The 19156-nt window shown below is 56.0% G+C and overlaps 1 protein-coding gene across 1 annotated transcript in view; it reads left to right on the forward strand.

Annotated features, from left to right (window-relative positions):
• LOC142470156 (capping protein, Arp2/3 and myosin-I linker protein 2-like) overlaps window positions 1-19156 on the forward strand; it is a 154497-nt gene that overhangs the window by 79395 nt on the left and 55946 nt on the right. The gene's annotated exons all lie outside the window — the stretch shown is intronic.

A 19156-nucleotide genomic window follows, 5' to 3' on the forward strand; every position in this document is an offset into this window, starting at 1 on the left:
CTAACTGAACTGCATACTCTCGGCATAACTGACCGGCAACTCCAGACTCTCGGTATCACTAACTCTACTCACAAGAGTTGGCTGCTAAATATAGAGCTAGCCCCACCTCTCGTGACGTCAGCAGAACCTCCCCTCTTGCTCATGCCTGCAGCAGAGTCCAGGCCTGCATCTACCACTCAGGGCAGGGCTATGAAGGGGGAAAACCCATGATGCTTACTGGTGCCTGATCTTAACAGGACTTACCACAGTAGAAGGAAGATAGGTATAGCCTGTGCTGTTTACAGGGGGCTACATATAATTAACTGATTTATTTGGGTGATACCTTCTAAGAGTATATGGGGGAATTGAACTGATAGGGGGACACCCTAACCGTTTCCCTTTGTTTTTTGATTCGCTTCAATAAGTAAACCAACTAATGGGAAGCTGGAAATAATACCGAAAAAGAAAATGCTCATTTTGGGAGATAACCTAAGCGGTTGGGTAGGGCCGGTTGGGATTTCCGCGGGGCTCAGTGCTCAGTGCAGGGCCTCTTACCTTGACCGGCACGGTACCTCCTCAGATGACCCGGCATCACATAACGTTGCAACACCCTGTCATGGCAACGGGCGGCGCCATGACCATGTGACATCACGTCGTCATGGCTGCGCAATGCCATTTGACGTCGCGGCGCCATGGTAACTGGACGCTGTAGGTGGAGATGCCGCCGGACACAGTAAGAGAGAGTTACAGAGGCCCCACGCTCTCCCAATTTCATTGTTGTGGGGAAGAGCGCCAGGCCTCTGTAACCGTAGGGCGCCATGCAGTGGCACCGATGGAACCGCCATCAAGCCGCCGTGCAGGTGGGACACAAGACTGGAGTGAACATTTTTGACGCCACAAGAGAGTGAAACCCGGGGATTAGGGTTAGTGAGACTACGTGTACCTTTGACCCTATAAATGATAAATAATATTTGAGGGGGGGGGGTACTTTCCTGCCAGCGCTCTTACTGTTCATAAACCCTTCTAGCCGTGTATGTTGTAATTGTGGATGATATTGATACAGAGCGGTATGTTGTAATTGTGGATGATATTGATACAGAGCGATGTGGAGTAACATATGTACAGTAGGAGGTAAAGCCGTGCTGTACGATCTTCTGTAATCTGCATATTCTAGGCTCGTTTTCTACGATATAACAGCGAGAGTATACATGTGAACAGCACAAAACATGCACCCCACATATCTTTGTCATTTGTGTATGTGTAATATCATCTAGCACAAGACACAATTAAGAATATCGTATAGGTTGAGATATATGTTCAACCCAGTAAGGGATAAAGTGACAAAGAATTCTTATTAATACAAAAATACAATTGGTTTAGGAAGTACAGAACGTATTATTGTCACAGTTGAAATAATGAAGGAAAAAGTACACATTGTATTTATTGCAATGGCACTATACTGTATGTGATGACTTCCTGCGCTCTATGTTTATTTTATGGGGAGATGTTGGACCGGTTCTAATCATGCCTCCTACAATGAGGGGGTAGAGCTGGGAAATTGATGGGTTCAGTGTATATGACATTGTGTACGAGTCCATAAAAAAATAATTGCCTATATTCTCATTACTCTGTCACAGCATCCATACGTATAAACAAAATCCTTCCCAACACATAACTGGAACAGCTAGGATGTCAGAGCACGTTTAACAGATAAAGACGGGAATAAATGACTCTAGGAAAGTTTGCCGTGGGTGTTAGATCGTAATAGTTACATAGTTGCATAGTAGATGAGGTTGAAAAAAGACGTACGTCCATCAAGTTCAACCTATGCTAAATTTAGACAACAAATACTTTAAAAACAAAAAGAACGATTCCTGCGCTCCTACCAATTAGGGTAAGATAAAATAATATTCTCATGAAAAAGGGTATTTTGTTAAACCCTTTGGCCAAAGCATTTGTAAGCCTGCATGCCACGTCAAGGCATACCTGTTATAACAGATACTTTATCCTATATCTATACAGGCATACCCCGGTTTAAGGACACTCACTTTAAGTACACTCGCGAGTAAGTACATATCGCTCAATAGGAAAACAGCAGCTCACGCATGCGCCTGTCAGCACGTCCTGAACAGCAATACCGGCTCCCTACCTGTACTGAAGCTGTGCGCAAGCGGGGAGACTATAGAGCCTGTTACAAATGCGTTATTTACATCAGTTATGCACGTATATGATGATTGCAGTACAGTACATGCATCAATAAGTGGGAAAAGGGTAGTGCTTCACTTTAAGTACATTTTCACTTTACATACATGCTCCGGTCCCATTGCGTACGTTAATGCGGGGTATGCCTGTACTTACTTATTGATCCACAGGAAGGCAAACAAAAAAACCCCAGTGTCATATCATCCTATAATATCTCATAAGGGGAACAATTAATTCCTTCCTGACTCCAAGAATTGGCAATCGGATTAATCCCGGGATCAACATCCTTCCCATGTCTACTTATTTGGTATATCCCTGTATACCTTTCCTATCTAAATAGATGTCCAACCTTTTTTTGCACAAATCTATTGTATCTGCCATCACAGTCTCCATGGGTAATGAATTCCACATTGTAACTGCCCTTACTGTAAAGAACCCTTTCCTTTGTTGCTGGTGAAATCTCCTTTCTCCAACCTTAAGGGATGCCCCCAGTCCTTTGTACTGCCCTTGGGATGAATAATTCTTTTGAAAGCTCCTTGTATTGTTCCCGAATATATTTGTATATAGTTATCATATTCCCTCTTAGACGCCTCTTTTCTAATGTAAATAAAGCTAATTTAGCTAGCCTCTCCTCATAAGTTAGATTACCCATCCCCTTTATTAATTTGGTGGCTCTTCTCTGCACTCTCTCTAGTTCCATAATGTCTTTTCTAAGGATAGGTGCCCAAAATTGTACTCCATATTCAAGGTGTGGTCTTAGGCTACGCTTATAGTGACGGCAACGGTGACGTCAGTGTAAAAATCAAATTGAGATGACTTCCAGCGATCGCGACCAAGCCGTCGCGTCGCTCTTACTATAAGTGCAAGTGACGGCAACAATGCATTTGTTTTGACGCAACATCGCGTTGCTGTCGCCGGCACTATAAGCGTAGCTTTACTAATGCTTTGTAAAGGGGCATAATTATGTTTACTTCCCTTCCATCCATTGCCCGTTTGATGCAAGATAAGATCTTGTTTGCCTTTGCAGCTACTGCATGACATTGGGCACTATTGCTAAGCCTGCTGTCTGCAAGCACTTCTAAATCCTTCTCCATCAAGGATTCCCCCAATTTATCCCAATTTAATATGTAAGTCGCCTGTTTATTTTTGCTTCCCAAATGCATAACCTTACATTTATCTGTATTAAACCTCATCTGCCATTTACGTGCCCACGTTTCCAGTCTCTCCAAGTCCTTCTGGAGAGAAATGACATCCTGCTCTGATTCTACTACCTTACACAATTTAGTATCATCAGCAAAGATGGAGACTTTGCTCTCGATGCCAACCTCAAGGTCATTAATAAACAAGTTAAAAAGCAGGGGTCCCAGTACCGATCTCTGAGGTACTCCACTCATGACTTTAGCCCAACCTGAAAAAGTTCCATTTATGACAACCCTCTGTCTATCCTTCAACCAGTATTCAATCCAGGTGCATATATTTTTAAAGAGTCCAATTTGCTTTATTTTGTACACCAACCTCTTGTGTGGAACCGTATCAAAATCCTTTGCAAAATCTAAGTAAACCACATCAACTGCATTACCCTGGTCTAAATTCCTACTTACCTCCTCAAAGAAACAAATAAGGTTAGTTTGGCATGATCTATCCTTCATAAATCCATGCTGACTATTACTAATGATTTTGTTTTCCATTAGGTATTCCTGAATATTATCCCGTATTAAACCTTCAAGTAGTTTCCCCACTATTGAAGCCAGGCTTACAGGTCTGTAATTCTTTGGTTGTGATCTAGCTCCCTTTTTAAATATAGGCACCACATCTGCTTTACGCCAATCATGTGGTACTGAGCGTGTGGAAATGGAGTCCTTGAATATTAAATATAATGGTTTGGCTATTACTGAACTTAACTCCTTGAGAACTCTTGGATGTTTTTCAAGCTGTCTATGAACTTCTTCCTCAGTTAACCAATTGTTCATTAATATGAAGGTTGTGGCTTCCTCCTGCGGAACTACTATTGAACTTGATTCTTCCCTGGTAAACATAGAGGCAAAGAATGTGTTTAATTCCTCTGCTTTTTCCTTATCTCCAATAATCTGCCTGCCCATCTCACACTGAAATGGTCCTATATTTTCTTTCCTCATTTTTTGTTATTAAGGTTCTTAAAGAACTTTTTAGGGTTCACCTTACTTTCTATTGCAATCCTTTTTTCATTATCCATTTTTGCTCATTTGATTGCCCTTTTGCAATTTTTGTTACATTCCTTATAATTCTGATATGATGTCTCCGTCCCTTCTGACTTAAAGAATCTAAACGCCTTCCTCTTCTTGTCCATTTCCTCCCCTACCTGTTTATTTAGCCACATTAGTTTTGACTTATTTCTTTTATACTTATTACCCAAGGGTATACACTGATAAGTGTGCTTTTCTAACAATGTTTTAAAGACTGCCCATTTATCTTCAACATTTTTCCCTGCAAAAACATCATCCCAATGTATTACTACTAGATTAGACCTCCGTTTATTAAAATCTGCCTTTCTAAAGTTTAAGGTCTTTGTTGAATCCAAGTAATCTGTTTTTTAATAATTTATTTCAAATGAGACCATGTTATGATCACTGTTACCCAAATATTCCAGGACTTGAGTACAGGCATACCCCGCATTAACGTACGCAATGGGACAGGAGCATGTATGTAAAGCGAAAATGTACTTAAAGTGAAGCACTCCCTTTTCCCCACTTATCGATGCATGTACTGTACTGCAATCATCATATACGTGCATAACTGATGTAAATAACACATGTGTAACAGGCTCTATAGTCTCCCTGCTTGCGCACAGCTTCGGTACAGGTAGGGATCCAGTATTGCTGTTCAGGACGTGCTGACAGGCGCAAGCGTGAGCTGCCGTTTGCCTATTGAACGATATGTACTTACTCGCGAGTGTACTTAAAGTGAGTGTCCTTAAACCGGGGTATGCCTGTATTTGTGTCACGTTGTGCTTGCCACAAACCAGGACCGGACCATGGGGCTGAGGTGGAGTTGTATAATCACTGACCTTAGACCGCGCAGACTGGTTCGGAGTGCGTAGTTCGTGGTCGTACATAGCAGGGTCGGGACTGGAGAGACCAGCATAGTCAGTGGACAAGCCAGGATCAGAATAGGAGACATCAGAGTGAACTTTATCAAAGCGGAGTTTCGGTAACAGGATGTCAACTAGGTCCCGCTTCAGCGTAGTAGCTGCAGGGCGGGAGCGGGTTCTGCGGGTGCGGCGACCATAGCCCGTGGTACCGGTCTCCGGAAAGGGTAGGCAAGCCGGAGTGGGCACACCACCGGGCAGCACTGGTAAACCAATGCTTCAGCGCAGGAGTCCAGAACGAGCCTGTGCAAGGAGAGAGAGCTACAGACCTCAGGACTAGTAGAGCGGCCTCTGCTAAGGGAAGGGCAGCAGGCCTCAGGAAACAGGGAACTAAAGTTACGCTGGAGATCCACCGCTTCAGCACAGGAACCATGACACGGCCTCTGCAATGGAGAGAGAGCAGCATGCCCCAGGAACTAGGAACATGGACTAGGAACAAGGAACATGAACATGGACATGACAACAGCAACAAGGTGGCCAAGACAGGTGGCTGTGGCAAACACAGTGAACATCCAAGAAGGATTATGCTCGGCAGAGAAGCATTGTGGGAAAGCTGTATTTTAAGGTCAGTGAACCAATAGCAGAAGGGGCGTGTAACAGCATTGCTCTAATGACTGAATCCAAGCTGGGGCTGCAGTAATAGCTTGCACAGCTGCAGAATATATCATGGGGAGTGTTCCAGGACTGCACAGGTCTGTAAGGCAAGGTAAGCAGTAAACCGAGGTGTGGATTCCTTACAATTTGTTATTACTTCTACATTGTTTGATATGACCAAATCCAGTTTTGCCCCTCTCCTGGTTGGTTCCTCAATTATTTGGGTCATATAATAATCTTTAAACACCCCCAAAAATCTGTTTCCTTTTGTTGTAATGCTAATCTCATTGCCCCAGTCTATGTCTGGATAATTAATATCACCCATTATTCAAACATGACCCAGTTTTGATGCCTTCTCCATTTGCAAAAGTATTTTAGCTTCCTCAATCTCACCGATATTGAGTGGTTTATAGCATATCCCTACAAACATTTTCATTAAACTTTTACCTCCACTGCTCATTTTTATCCACAAGGTCTCTACATTTTCATCATTCTATTCCTAAACATCTTCCCTTATAATAGGCTTTAGATCAGGTTTAACATATAAACATACTCCACCTCCTCTTCTATTTCCTCGATCCTTCCGAAAAATGGAATAACCCTCTAAATTAACTGTCCAGTCATGAGTTTCATCCCACCATGTTTCAGTAATGCCTATATCATCATACTGCTCCCTTGCAGCTATTAATTCAAGCTCCCCCCATTTTATCTGTCAGGCTTCTTGCATTAGCAAGCATGCATTTAAGTTTTTTGCAGTCTGTACTATTATCTTATCTGCTCCTTCCTTTCTGCTCCCACTTGGTTTAGTCTTTAGAAGTTTTCTAGTATTATCTGTATTTACTATGGGTGTTCGCTGCTTGTCAAACTTGCACTTGCCCCCATTCTACCTCCATACCAGCTTGTATCCTCCTCTATTCCATTTAGTTCATTATCTGTTTCATTCCCCTCCCCCTCCATCCTAGTTTAAAATCTCCTCGAACCTTTTTAGCATTCTCCCCCCTAGCACAGAAGATCCCTCTTCATTAAGGTGCAATCCGTCCCTAGAATATAGATGGCACCTCTCAGAAAAGGAGTCCCAGTGCTCTAAAAACCCAAACCACTCCTTCCTGCACCACTTTCTTAGCCATGCATTAACCTCCCTGATCTCGGACTGTCTCCCTGCGGTAGCGCATGGCACTGGTAGTATTTCAGAAAATAGTACCTTGGACGTCCTTGCCTTAAGCTTTTGGCCTAGATCCCTGAGATCATTACTTTCTGTAAGTTCGTCATTGGTGCCAACATGTACCAAGACCGCCAGGTCAATCCCAGTCCCCCCCCCAACAATCTGTCTACCCGATCCGCAATGTGCCGAACCCGAGCACCCGGGAGACAACAAACTGTTCGGTTCATGCAAATACATATTGTGATGTTATCAAAATGTGTATACTACTTTATTTAGATTAAAACATTAATTTCCATATTAGTAAAATTCCAGTGGGATTCGTGCTGTTTAAGAGCAGTTCTGTCTAGAACTAAAAAAAGTGAACTAATCGCAATGGTTTAAACGAGGGGTTCTCAACTCCATCCCTCAAGACCCCCCAACAGATCAGGGTTAAAGGATATTCCTGCTTCAGCATAGGTGGCTCAGTCTTCGACTGAGCCACTGATTGAGCCACCTGTGCTGAAGCAGGGATATCCTGAGAACATGTTGGGGGAGGGGTGGGGGGGTCTGGAGAACTGGAGTTGAACAGACCTGGATTAAATGCAGGAGAATGACAAGTATTTTAAAATCACTTTAAGGGTCTATTCTAGTAGCCTTCATAAAACGTCTTGCTTGGCCGGTTAGGCCGCCAGTTTTGTCAGCGTTGTTATCACGGTATCAGAAAGACTCTGAAGACCGGCAATAGCAAAATGGCCAAATCTTGCGAGGAGCAGCAGTGTGATCTGAGCCTCTCTCAAATGGTCTCGCCTGTGCGATCTGCAGTGATCAGCGCTCACACCGCCGCCCTCACCCCCGCCCTCACCCCCGCCCTGCTCCACATACACCGCTGCCCTCCCCCACCCTGCTCCACATACACCGCCGCCCTCACCCCCGCCCTGCTACACATACACCGCTGCCCTCCCCCACCCTGCTCCACATACACCGCCGCCCTCACCCCCGCCCTGCTCCACATACACCGCTGCCCTCACCCCCGCCCTGCTCCACATACACCGCTGCCCTCACCCCCGCCCTGCTCCACATACACCGCTGCCCTCACCCCCGCCCTGCTCCACATACACCGCTGCCCTCACCCCCGCCCTGCTCCACATACACCGCTGCCCTCACCCCCGCCCTGCTCCACATACACCGCTGCCCTCCCCCACCCTGCTCCACATACACCGCCGCCCTCACCCCCGCCCTGCTCCACATACACCGCTGCCCTCACCCCCGCCCTGCTCCACATACACCGCTGCCCTCACCCCCGCCCTGCTCCACATACACCGCTGCCCTCACCCCCGCCCTGCTCCACATACACCGCTGCCCTCACCCCCGCCCTGCTCCACATACACCGCTGCCCTCACCCCCGCCCTGCTCCACATACACTGCCGCCCTCACCCCCGCCCTGCTCCACATACACCGCTGCCCTCACCCCCGCCCTGCTCCACATACACCGCTGCCCTCACCCCAGCCCTGCTCCACATACACCGCTGCCCTCACCCCCGCCCTGCTCCACATACACCGCTGCCCTCACCCCCGCCCTGCTCCACATACACCGCTGCCCTCACCCCCACCCTGCTCCACTCACACCGCTGCCCTCACCCCCGCCCTGCTCCACATACACCGCTGCCCTCCCCAACCCTTCTCCACTCACACCGCTGCCCTCACACCCGCCCTGCTCCACATACACCGCTGCCCTCACCCCCGCCCTGCTCCACATACACCGCTGCCCTCACCCCCACCCTGCTCCACATACACCGCTGCCCTCACCCCCGCCCTGCTCCACATACACCGCTGCCCTCACCCCCGCCCTGCTCCACTCACACCGCTGCCCTCACCCCCACCCTGCTCCACATACACCGCTGCCCTCACCCCCACCCTGCTCCACATACACCGCTGCCCTCACCCCCACCCTGCTCCACATACACCGCTGCCCTCACCCCCGCCCTGCTCCGCATACACCGCTGCCCTCCCCACCCTGCTCCACATACACCGCTGCCCTCCCCCACCCTGCTCCACATACACCGCCGCCCTCACCCCCGCCCTGCTCCACTCACACCGCTGCCCTCTCCCACCCTGCTCCACATACACTGCCGCCCTCACCCCCGCCCTGCTCCACATACACCGCTGCCCTCTCCCCCACCCTGCTCCACATACACCGCTGCCCTCACCCCCGCCCTGCTCCACATACACCGCTGCCCTCACCCCCGCCCTGCTCCACATACACCGCTGCCCTCCCCCACCCTGCTCCACATACACCGTTGCCCTCCCCCACCCTGCTCCACATACACCGCTGCCCTCACCCCCGCCCTGCTCCATATATACCGCTGCCCTCCCCCACCCTGCTCCACATACACCGCCGCCCTCACCCCCGCCCTGCTCCATATACACCGCTGCCCTCACCCCCGCCCTGCTCCACATACACCGCCGCCCTCCCCCACCCTGCTCCACATACACCGCTGCCCTCACCCCCGCCCTGCTCCACATACACCGCTGCCCTCACCCCCACCCTGCTCCACATACACCGCTGCCCTCACCCCCGCCCTGCTCCACATACACCGCCGCCCTCACCCCCGCCCTGCTCCATATACACCGCTGCCCTCACCCCCGCCCTGCTCCACATTACACCGCTGCCCTCACCCCCACCCTGCTCCACATACACCGCTGCCCTCACCCCCGCCCTGCTCCACATACACCGCTGCCCTCACCCCCCGCCCTGCTCCACTCACACCGCTGCCCTCACCCCCGCCCTGCTCCACATACACCGCTGCCCTCACCCCACCCTGCTCCACATACACCGCTGCCCTCACCCCCGCCCTGCTCCACATACACCGCTGCCCTCACCCCCGCCCTGCTCCACATACACCGTGCCCTCACCCCCGCCCTGCTCCACTCACACCGCTGCCCTCTCCCACCCTGCTCCACATACACTGCCGCCCTCACCCCCGCCCTGCTCCACATACACCGCTGCCCTCTCCCCACCCTGCTCCACATACACCGCTGCCCTCACCCCCGCCCTGCTCCACATACACCGCTGCCCTCACCCCCGCCCTGCTCCACATACACCGCTGCCCTCCCCCCACCCTGCTCCACATACACCGTTGCCCTCCCCCACCCTGCTCCACATACACCGCTGCCCTCACCCCCGCCCTGCTCCATATATACCGCTGCCCTCCCCCACCCTGCTCCACATACACCGCCGCCCTCACCCCCGCCCTGCTCCATATACACCGACACCGCTGCCCTCACCCCCGCCCTGCTCCACATACACCGCCGCCCTCCCCCACCCTGCTCCACATACACCGCTGCCCTCACCCCCGCCCTGCTCCACATACACCGCTGCCCTCACCCCACCCTGCTCCACATACACCGCTGCCCTCACCCCCGCCCTGCTCCACATACACCGCCGCCCTCACCCCCGCCCTGCTCCATATACACCGCTGCCCTCACCCCCGCCCTGCTCCACATACACCGCTGCCTCACCCCACCCTGCTCCACATACACCGCTGCCCTCACCCCCGCCCTGCTCCACATACACCGCTGCCCTCACCCCCGCCCTGCTCCACTCACACCGCTGCCCTCACCCCCGCCCTGCTCCACATACACCGCTGCCCTCACCCCCACCCTGCTCCACATACACCGCTGCCCTCACCCCCGCCCTGCTCCACATACACCGCCGCCCTCCCCCCGCCCTGCTCCATATACACCGCTGCCCTCACCCCCGCCCTGCTCCTCATACACCGCTGCCCTCTCCCCCACCCTGCTCCACATACACCGCTGCCCTCACCCCCGCCCTGCTCCACATACACCGCCGCCCTCACCCCCGCCCTGCTCCACATACACCGCTGCCCTCCCCAACCTTGCTCCACATACACCGCCGCCCTCACCCCCGCCCTGCTCCACATACACTGCCGCCCTCACTCCCGCCCTGCTCCACATACACCGCTGCCCTCCCCCGCCCTGCTCCACATACACCGCTGCCCTCACCCCCGCCCTGCTCCATATATACCGCTGCCCTCCCCCACCCTGCTCCACATACACCGCCGCCCTCACCCCCGCCCTGCTCCATATACACCGCTGCCCTCACCCCCCGCCCCTGCTCCACATACACCGCCGCCCTCCCCCACCCTGCTCCACATACACCGCTGCCCTCACCCCCGCCCTGCTCCACATACACCGCTGCCCTCACCCCCACCCTGCTCCACATACACCGCTGCCCTCACCCCCGCCCTGCTCCACATACACCGCCGCCCTCACCCCCGCCCTGCTCCATATACACCGCTGCCCTCACCCCCGCCCTGCTCCACATACACCGCCGCCCTCCCCCCACCCTGCTCCACATACACCGCTGCCCTCACCCCCACCCTGCTCCACATACACCGCTGCCCTCACCCCCGCCCTGCTCCACATACACCGCTGCCCTCACCCCCGCCCTGCTCCACTCACACCGCTGCCCTCACCCCCGCCCTGCTCCACATACACCGCTGCCCTCACCCCCACCCTGCTCCACATACACCGCTGCCCTCACCCCGCCCTGCTCCACATACACCGCCGCCCTCCCCCCGCCCTGCTCCATATACACCGCTGCCCTCACCCCCGCCCTGCTCCACATACACCGCTGCCCTCTCCCCCACCCTGCTCCACATACACCGCTGCCCTCACCCCCGCCCTGCTCCACATACACCGCCGCCCTCACTCCCGCCCTGCTCCACATACACCGCTGCCCTCCCCAACCTTGCTCCACATACACCGCCGCCCTCACCCCCGCCCTGCTCCACATACACCGCCGCCCTCACTCCCGCCCTGCTCCACATACACCGCTGCCCTCCCCCGCCCTGCTCCACATACACCGCTGCCCTCACCCCCGCCCTGCTCCACTCACACCGCTGCCCTCCCCCACCCTGCTCCACATACACCGCTGCCCTCACCCCCGCCCTGCTCCACTCACACCGCTGCCCTCCCCCACCCTGCTCCACATACACCGCCGCCCTCACCCCCGCCCTGCTCCACATACACCGCTGCCCTCCCCCACCCTGCTCCACATACACCGCTGCCCTCACCCCCGCCCTGCTCCACATACACCGCTGCCCTCACCCCCGCCCTGCTCCACATACACCGCTGCCCTCCCCCACCCTGCTCCACATACACCGCCGCCCTCACCCCCGCCCTGCTCCACATACACCGCTGCCCTCACCCCCACCCTGCTCCACATACACCGCTGCCCTCACCCCCGCCCTGCTCCACATACACCGCTGCCCTCACCCCCGCCCTGCTCCACATACACCGCTGCCCTCCCCCGCCCTGCTCCACATACACCGCTGCCCTCACCCCCACCCTGCTCCACATACACCGCCGCCCTCACCCCCGCCCTGCTCCACATACACCGCCTCCCTCACCCCCGCCCTGCTCCACATACACCGCTGCCCTCACCCCCGCCCTGCTCCACATACACCGCTGCCCTCACCCCCGCCCTGCTCCACTCACACCGCCGCCCTCACCCCGCCCTGCTCCACATACACCGCTGCCCTCACCCCCGCCCTGCTCCACATACACCGCTGCCCTCCCCCACCCTGCTCCACATACACCGCCGCCCTCACCCCCGCCCTGCTCCATATACACCGCTGCCCTCACCCCCGCCCTGCTCCACATACACCGCTGCCCTCCCCCACCCTGCTCCACATACACCGCTGCCCTCACCCCTGCCCTGCTCCACATACACCGCTGCCCTCACCCCCGCCCTGCTCCATATACACCGCTGCCCTCACCCCCGCCCTGCTCCACATACACCGCTGCCCTCACCCCCACCCTGCTCCACATACACCGCTGCCCTCACCCCCGCCCTGCTCCACATACACCGCCGCCCTCACCCCCGCCCTGCTCCATATACACCGCTGCCCTCACCCCCGCCCTGCTCCACATACACCGCTGCCCTCACCCCCACCCTGCTCCACATACACCGCTGCCCTCACCCCCGCCCTGCTCCACATACACCGCTGCCCTCACCCCCGCCCTGCTCCACTCACACCGCTGCCCTCACCCCCGCCCTGCTCCACATACACCGCTGCCCTCACCCCCACCCTGCTCCACATACACCGCTGCCCTCACCCCCGCCCTGCTCCACATACACCGCCGCCCTCCCCCCGCCCTGCTCCATATACACCGCTGCCCTCACCCCCGCCCTGCTCCTCATACACCGCTGCCCTCTCCCCCACCCTGCTCCACATACACCGCTGCCCTCACCCCCGCCCTGCTCCACATACACCGCCGCCCTCACCCCCGCCCTGCTCCACATACACCGCTGCCCTCCCCAACCTTGCTCCACATACACCGCCGCCCTCACCCCCGCCCTGCTCCACATACACTGCCGCCCTCACTCCCGCCCTGCTCCACATACACCGCTGCCCTCCCCCGCCCTGCTCCACATACACCGCTGCCCTCACCCCCGCCCTGCTCCATATATACCGCTGCCCTCCCCCACCCTGCTCCACATACACCGCCGCCCTCACCCCCGCCCTGCTCCATATACACCGCTGCCCTCACCCCCGCCCTGCTCCACATACACCGCCGCCCTCCCCCACCCTGCTCCACATACACCGCTGCCCTCACCCCCGCCCTGCTCCACATACACCGCTGCCCTCACCCCCACCCTGCTCCACATACACCGCTGCCCTCACCCCCGCCCTGCTCCACATACACCGCCGCCCTCACCCCCGCCCTGCTCCATATACACCGCTGCCCTCACCCCCGCCCTGCTCCACATACACCGCCGCCCTCCCCCACCCTGCTCCACATACACCGCTGCCCTCACCCCCACCCTGCTCCACATACACCGCTGCCCTCACCCCCGCCCTGCTCCACATACACCGCTGCCCTCACCCCCGCCCTGCTCCACTCACACCGCTGCCCTCACCCCCGCCCTGCTCCACATACACCGCTGCCCTCACCCCCACCCTGCTCCACATACACCGCTGCCCTCACCCCCGCCCTGCTCCACATACACCGCCGCCCTCCCCCCGCCCTGCTCCATATACACCGCTGCCCTCACCCCCGCCCTGCTCCACATACACCGCTGCCCTCTCCCCCACCCTGCTCCACATACACCGCTGCCCTCACCCCCGCCCTGCTCCACATACACCGCCGCCCTCACCCCCGCCCTGCTCCACATACACCGCTGCCCTCCCCAACCTTGCTCCACATACACCGCCGCCCTCACCCCCGCCCTGCTCCACATACACCGCCGCCCTCACTCCCGCCCTGCTCCACATACACCGCTGCCCTCCCCCGCCCTGCTCCACATACACCGCTGCCCTCACCCCCGCCCTGCTCCACTCACACCGCTGCCCTCCCCCACCCTGCTCCACATACACCGCTGCCCTCACCCCCGCCCTGCTCCACTCACACCGCTGCCCTCCCCCACCCTGCTCCACATACACCGCCGCCCTCACCCCCGCCCTGCTCCACATACACCGCTGCCCTCCCCCACCCTGCTCCACATACACCGCTGCCCTCACCCCCGCCCTGCTCCACATACACCGCTGCCCTCACCCCCGCCCTGCTCCACATACACCGCTGCCCTCCCCCACCCTGCTCCACATACACCGCCGCCCTCACCCCCGCCCTGCTCCACATACACCGCTGCCCTCACCCCCACCCTGCTCCACATACACCGCTGCCCTCACCCCCGCCCTGCTCCACATACACCGCTGCCCTCACCCCCGCCCTGCTCCACATACACCGCTGCCCTCCCCCGCCCTGCTCCACATACACCGCTGCCCTCACCCCCACCCTGCTCCACATACACCGCCGCCCTCACCCCCGCCCTGCTCCACATACACCGCCTCCCTCACCCCCGCCCTGCTCCACATACACCGCTGCCCTCACCCCCGCCCTGCTCCACATACACCGCTGCCCTCACCCCCGCCCTGCTCCACTCACACCGCCGCCCTCACCCCGCCCTGCTCCACATACACCGCTGCCCTCACCCCCGCCCTGCTCCACATACACCGCTGCCCTCCCCCACCCTGCTCCACATACACCGCCGCCCTCACCCCCGCCCTGCTCCATATACACCGCTGCCCTCACCCCCGCCCTGCTCCACATACACCGCTGCCCTCCCCCACCCTGCTCCACATACACCGCTGCCCTCACCCCTGCCCTGCTCCACATACACCGCTGCCCTCACCCCCGCCCTGCTCCATATACACCGCTGCCCTCACCCCCGCCCTGCTCCACATACACCGCCGCCCTCCCCCACCCTGCTCCACATACACCGCTGCCCTCAGCCCCGCCCTGCTCCATATACACCGCTGCCCTCACCCCCGCCCTGCTCCACATACACCGCCGCCCTCCCCCACCCTGCTCCACATACACCGCTGCCCTCACCCCCGCCCTGCTCCACATACACCGCTGCCCTCACCCCCGCCCTGCTCCACATACACCGCCGCCCTCCCCCCCGACCAGCTCCATATACACCGCTGCCCTCACCCCCGCCCTGCTCCACATACACCGCTGCCCTCACCCCCGCCCTGCTCCACATACACCGCTGCCCTCTCCCCCACCCTGCTCCACATACACCGCTGCCCTCACCCCCGCCCTGCTCCACATACATCGCCTGCCCTCACCCCCGCCCTGCTCCACATACACCGCCGCCCTCCCCAACCTTGCTCCACATACACCGCCGCCCTCCTCCCCTGTCCTGCTCTCTCACAGCGCCCTCCTCCCCGCCCTGCTCATCTCGCACCACCCCCTCCCCGTCCTGCTCCTTTCACACCGCCTCCCCCCTCCCCACCCCGCTCCTCTTACACCGCCGCCCTCCTCCCACACCGCCGCCTCCTCCCACACCCTGCTCCTCTCACACCGCCGCCCTCCCCCCGCCCTACTCCTCTCACACCGCCGCCCTCCCCCTCGCTCTGCTCCTCTCACACTGCCCTCCTCCCCGCCCTGCTCCTCTCGCACCACCCCCCTCCCGCCCGCTCCTCTCACACCGCCGCCCTCCTCCCCCACCCTGCTCCTCTCACACCGCCGCCCTCCCCCCGCCCTACTCCTCTCACACCGCCGCCCTCCCCCTCGCCCTGCTCCTCTCAAACTGCCCTCCTCCCCCACCCTGCTCCTCTCGCACCACCCCCCTCCCGCCCTGCTCCTCTCGCACCACCCCCCTCCCGCCCTGCTCCTCTCACACCGCCTCCCCCCTCCCCACCCCGCTCCTCTCACACCGCCGCCCTCCTCCCCCACCCTGATCCTCTCACACCGCCTCCCTCCCCCACCCTAATCCTCTCACAGCGCCCTCCTCCCCGCCCTGCTCATCTCGCACCACCCCCTCCCCGCCCTGCTCCTTTCACACCGCCTCCCCCCTCCCCACCCCGCTCCTCTTACACTGCCGCCCTCCTCCCACACCCTGCTCCTCTCACACCGCCGCCCTCCCCCCGCCCTACTCCTCTCACACCGCCGCCCTCCCCCTCGCTCTGCTCCTCTCACACTGCCCTCCTCCCCGCCCTGCTCCTCTCGCACCACCCCCCTCCCGCCCTGCTCCTCTCACACCGCCTCCCCCCTCCCCACCCCGCTCCTCTCACACCGCCGCCCTCCTCCCCCACACTGCTCCTCTCACACCGCCGCCCTCCCCCCGCCCTACTCCTCTCACACCGCCGCCCTCTCCCTCGCCCTGCTCCTCTCACACTGCCCTCCTCCCCCACCCTGCTCCTCTCGCACCACCCCCTCCCGCCCTGCTCCTCTCGCACCACCCCCCTCCCGCCCTGCTCCTCTCTCCTTCTTTTTCTATTAATATGATATGTGTAGGGCAGTGTTTTTCAACCGGGGTTCCCTGGACATCCCTAAAGGGTTCCCAGCAATATTCAGGTCATTTAAAAATTGTACCAAATACAGAAGAATTTACATTGCATCTGATCTCAGACGCGCTATTAGAGAGGGCTGGGGTTCCTTACAATGCATCTGATCTCAGACGCGCTATTAGAGAGGGTTGGGGTTCCTTACAATGCATCTGATCTCCGACGCGCTATTAGAGAGGGTTGGGGTTCCTTACAATGCATCTGATCTCAGACGCGCTATTAGAGAGTGTTGGAGTTCCTTACAATGCATCTGATCTCAGACGCGCTATTAGAGAGGGTTGGGGTTCCTTACAATGCATCTGATCCCAGACGCGCTATTAGAGAGGGTTGGGGTTCCTTACAATGCATCTGATCCCAGACGCGCTATTAGAGAGGGTTGGTGTTTCTTACAATGCATCTGATCCCAGACATGCTATTAGAGAGGGTTGGGGTTCCTTACAATGCATCTGATCTCAGACGCGCTATTAGAGAGGGTTGGAGTTCCTTACAATGCATCTGATCTCAGAAACGCTATTAGAGAGGGTTGGGGTTCCTTACAATGCATCTGATCTCAGACGCGCTATTAGAGAGGGTTGGGGTTCCTTACAATGCATCTGATCTCAGACGCGCTATTAGAGAGGGTTGGGGTTCCTTACAATGCATCTGATCCCAGACGCGCTATTAGAGAGGGTTGGGGTTCCTTACAATGCATCTGATCCCAGACATGCTATTAGAGAGGGTTGGGGTTACTTACAATGCATCTGATCTCAGACGCGCTATTAGAGAGGGTTGGGGTTACTTACAATGCATCTGATCTCAGACGCGCTATTAGAGAGGGTTGGGGTTCCTTACAATGCATCTGATCTCAGACGCGCTATTAGAGAGGGTTGGGGTTCCTTACAATGCATCTGATCCCAGACGCGCTATTAGAGAGGGTTGGGGTTCCTTACAATGCATCTGATCCCAGACGCGCTATTAGAGAGGGTTGGGGTTCCTTACAATGCATCTGATCCCAGACGCGCTATTAGAGAGGGTTGGGGTTCCTTACAATGCATCTGATCCCAGACATGCTATTAGAGAGGGTTGGGGTTCCTTACAATGCATCTGATCTCACATGTGCTATTAGAGAGTTGGGGGTTCACATTATTATATAATTCTAGGGTTTCTTAACCAAAAAATGGTTAAAAAAACACTTGTCTGGGGTGTCGTTACCCTCTGAGAATAAAAGATCATTGGATGTAATATATCCAAATAAGAGGCTTAATATATTTAACAGAAAAGAAAGTCTGCACGCAGTTGGAAGCTGCAGACTTAACTCTGCTCAAGCAAAGGAGGGGATTGATCCAGACAATTGCTGAAAGGGTGGTGCTCACAGGGAATATATGCACAGTGAGTAAGAGTAAAGAAAGAGTCCCTTTAGTGTGGCACTAGAAGAAATACACCCTAATTAAAACTTAACTTTATTATTACTGATTAAAATAAATTGTTTGGAGAAACCACATACATAAAACAAACATACAAATAATAATTAAAAGACGGAGAGGTGTGATAGGGTGTTTAGTGGGGGCGTAATTATATATAAATACCTCTCTATTAATACTTAATAAACCCTAGAATGTGGGTGATCTCTATACTAAATAGGTATATGTAGGTACATATATCTGGACCCCTATAACCAAAGCAATGGAAAGAGGTAAGAGCAGGTGAATGTGCTTAACTGCTGGATGGGGGAGTGAGGCTGAATATAATGGTGGCTGAGTTAAAACAGCCACTACACACCTCACTTAGTATATCAATGTACACTGTTATAAGCTCTATTGCGACCAGTCTATTGTAAGACCAGCCACACTCACTGCCGATATATACTAGATCAACCCTGAAGTCTGAGTGCTCTTGCTGCCCACGGACGCAGTCTACGAAGTTCAGACAGTGTATGGCCCACACCTCACCGATGAGCTGACGTCACGTGACGGTGACGTCAGACGTACCCTACGTACGTTTCACCGTAACTGGCTTCATCGGTGACGTCGGCTCGTATAACAGTGTACATTGATATACTAAGTGAGGTGTGTAGTGGCTGTTTCAACTCAGCCACCATTATATTCAGCCTCCCTCCTCCATTCAGCAGTTAAGCACATTCACCTGCTCTTACCTCTTTCCATTGCTTTGGTTATAGGGGTCCAGATATATGTACCTACATATACCTATTTAGTATAGAGATCACACACATTCTAGGGTTTATTAAGTATTAATAGAGAG

Source organism: Ascaphus truei, chromosome 19, assembly GCF_040206685.1.
Source record: "Ascaphus truei isolate aAscTru1 chromosome 19, aAscTru1.hap1, whole genome shotgun sequence".
NCBI lineage: Eukaryota > Metazoa > Chordata > Amphibia > Anura > Ascaphidae > Ascaphus > Ascaphus truei.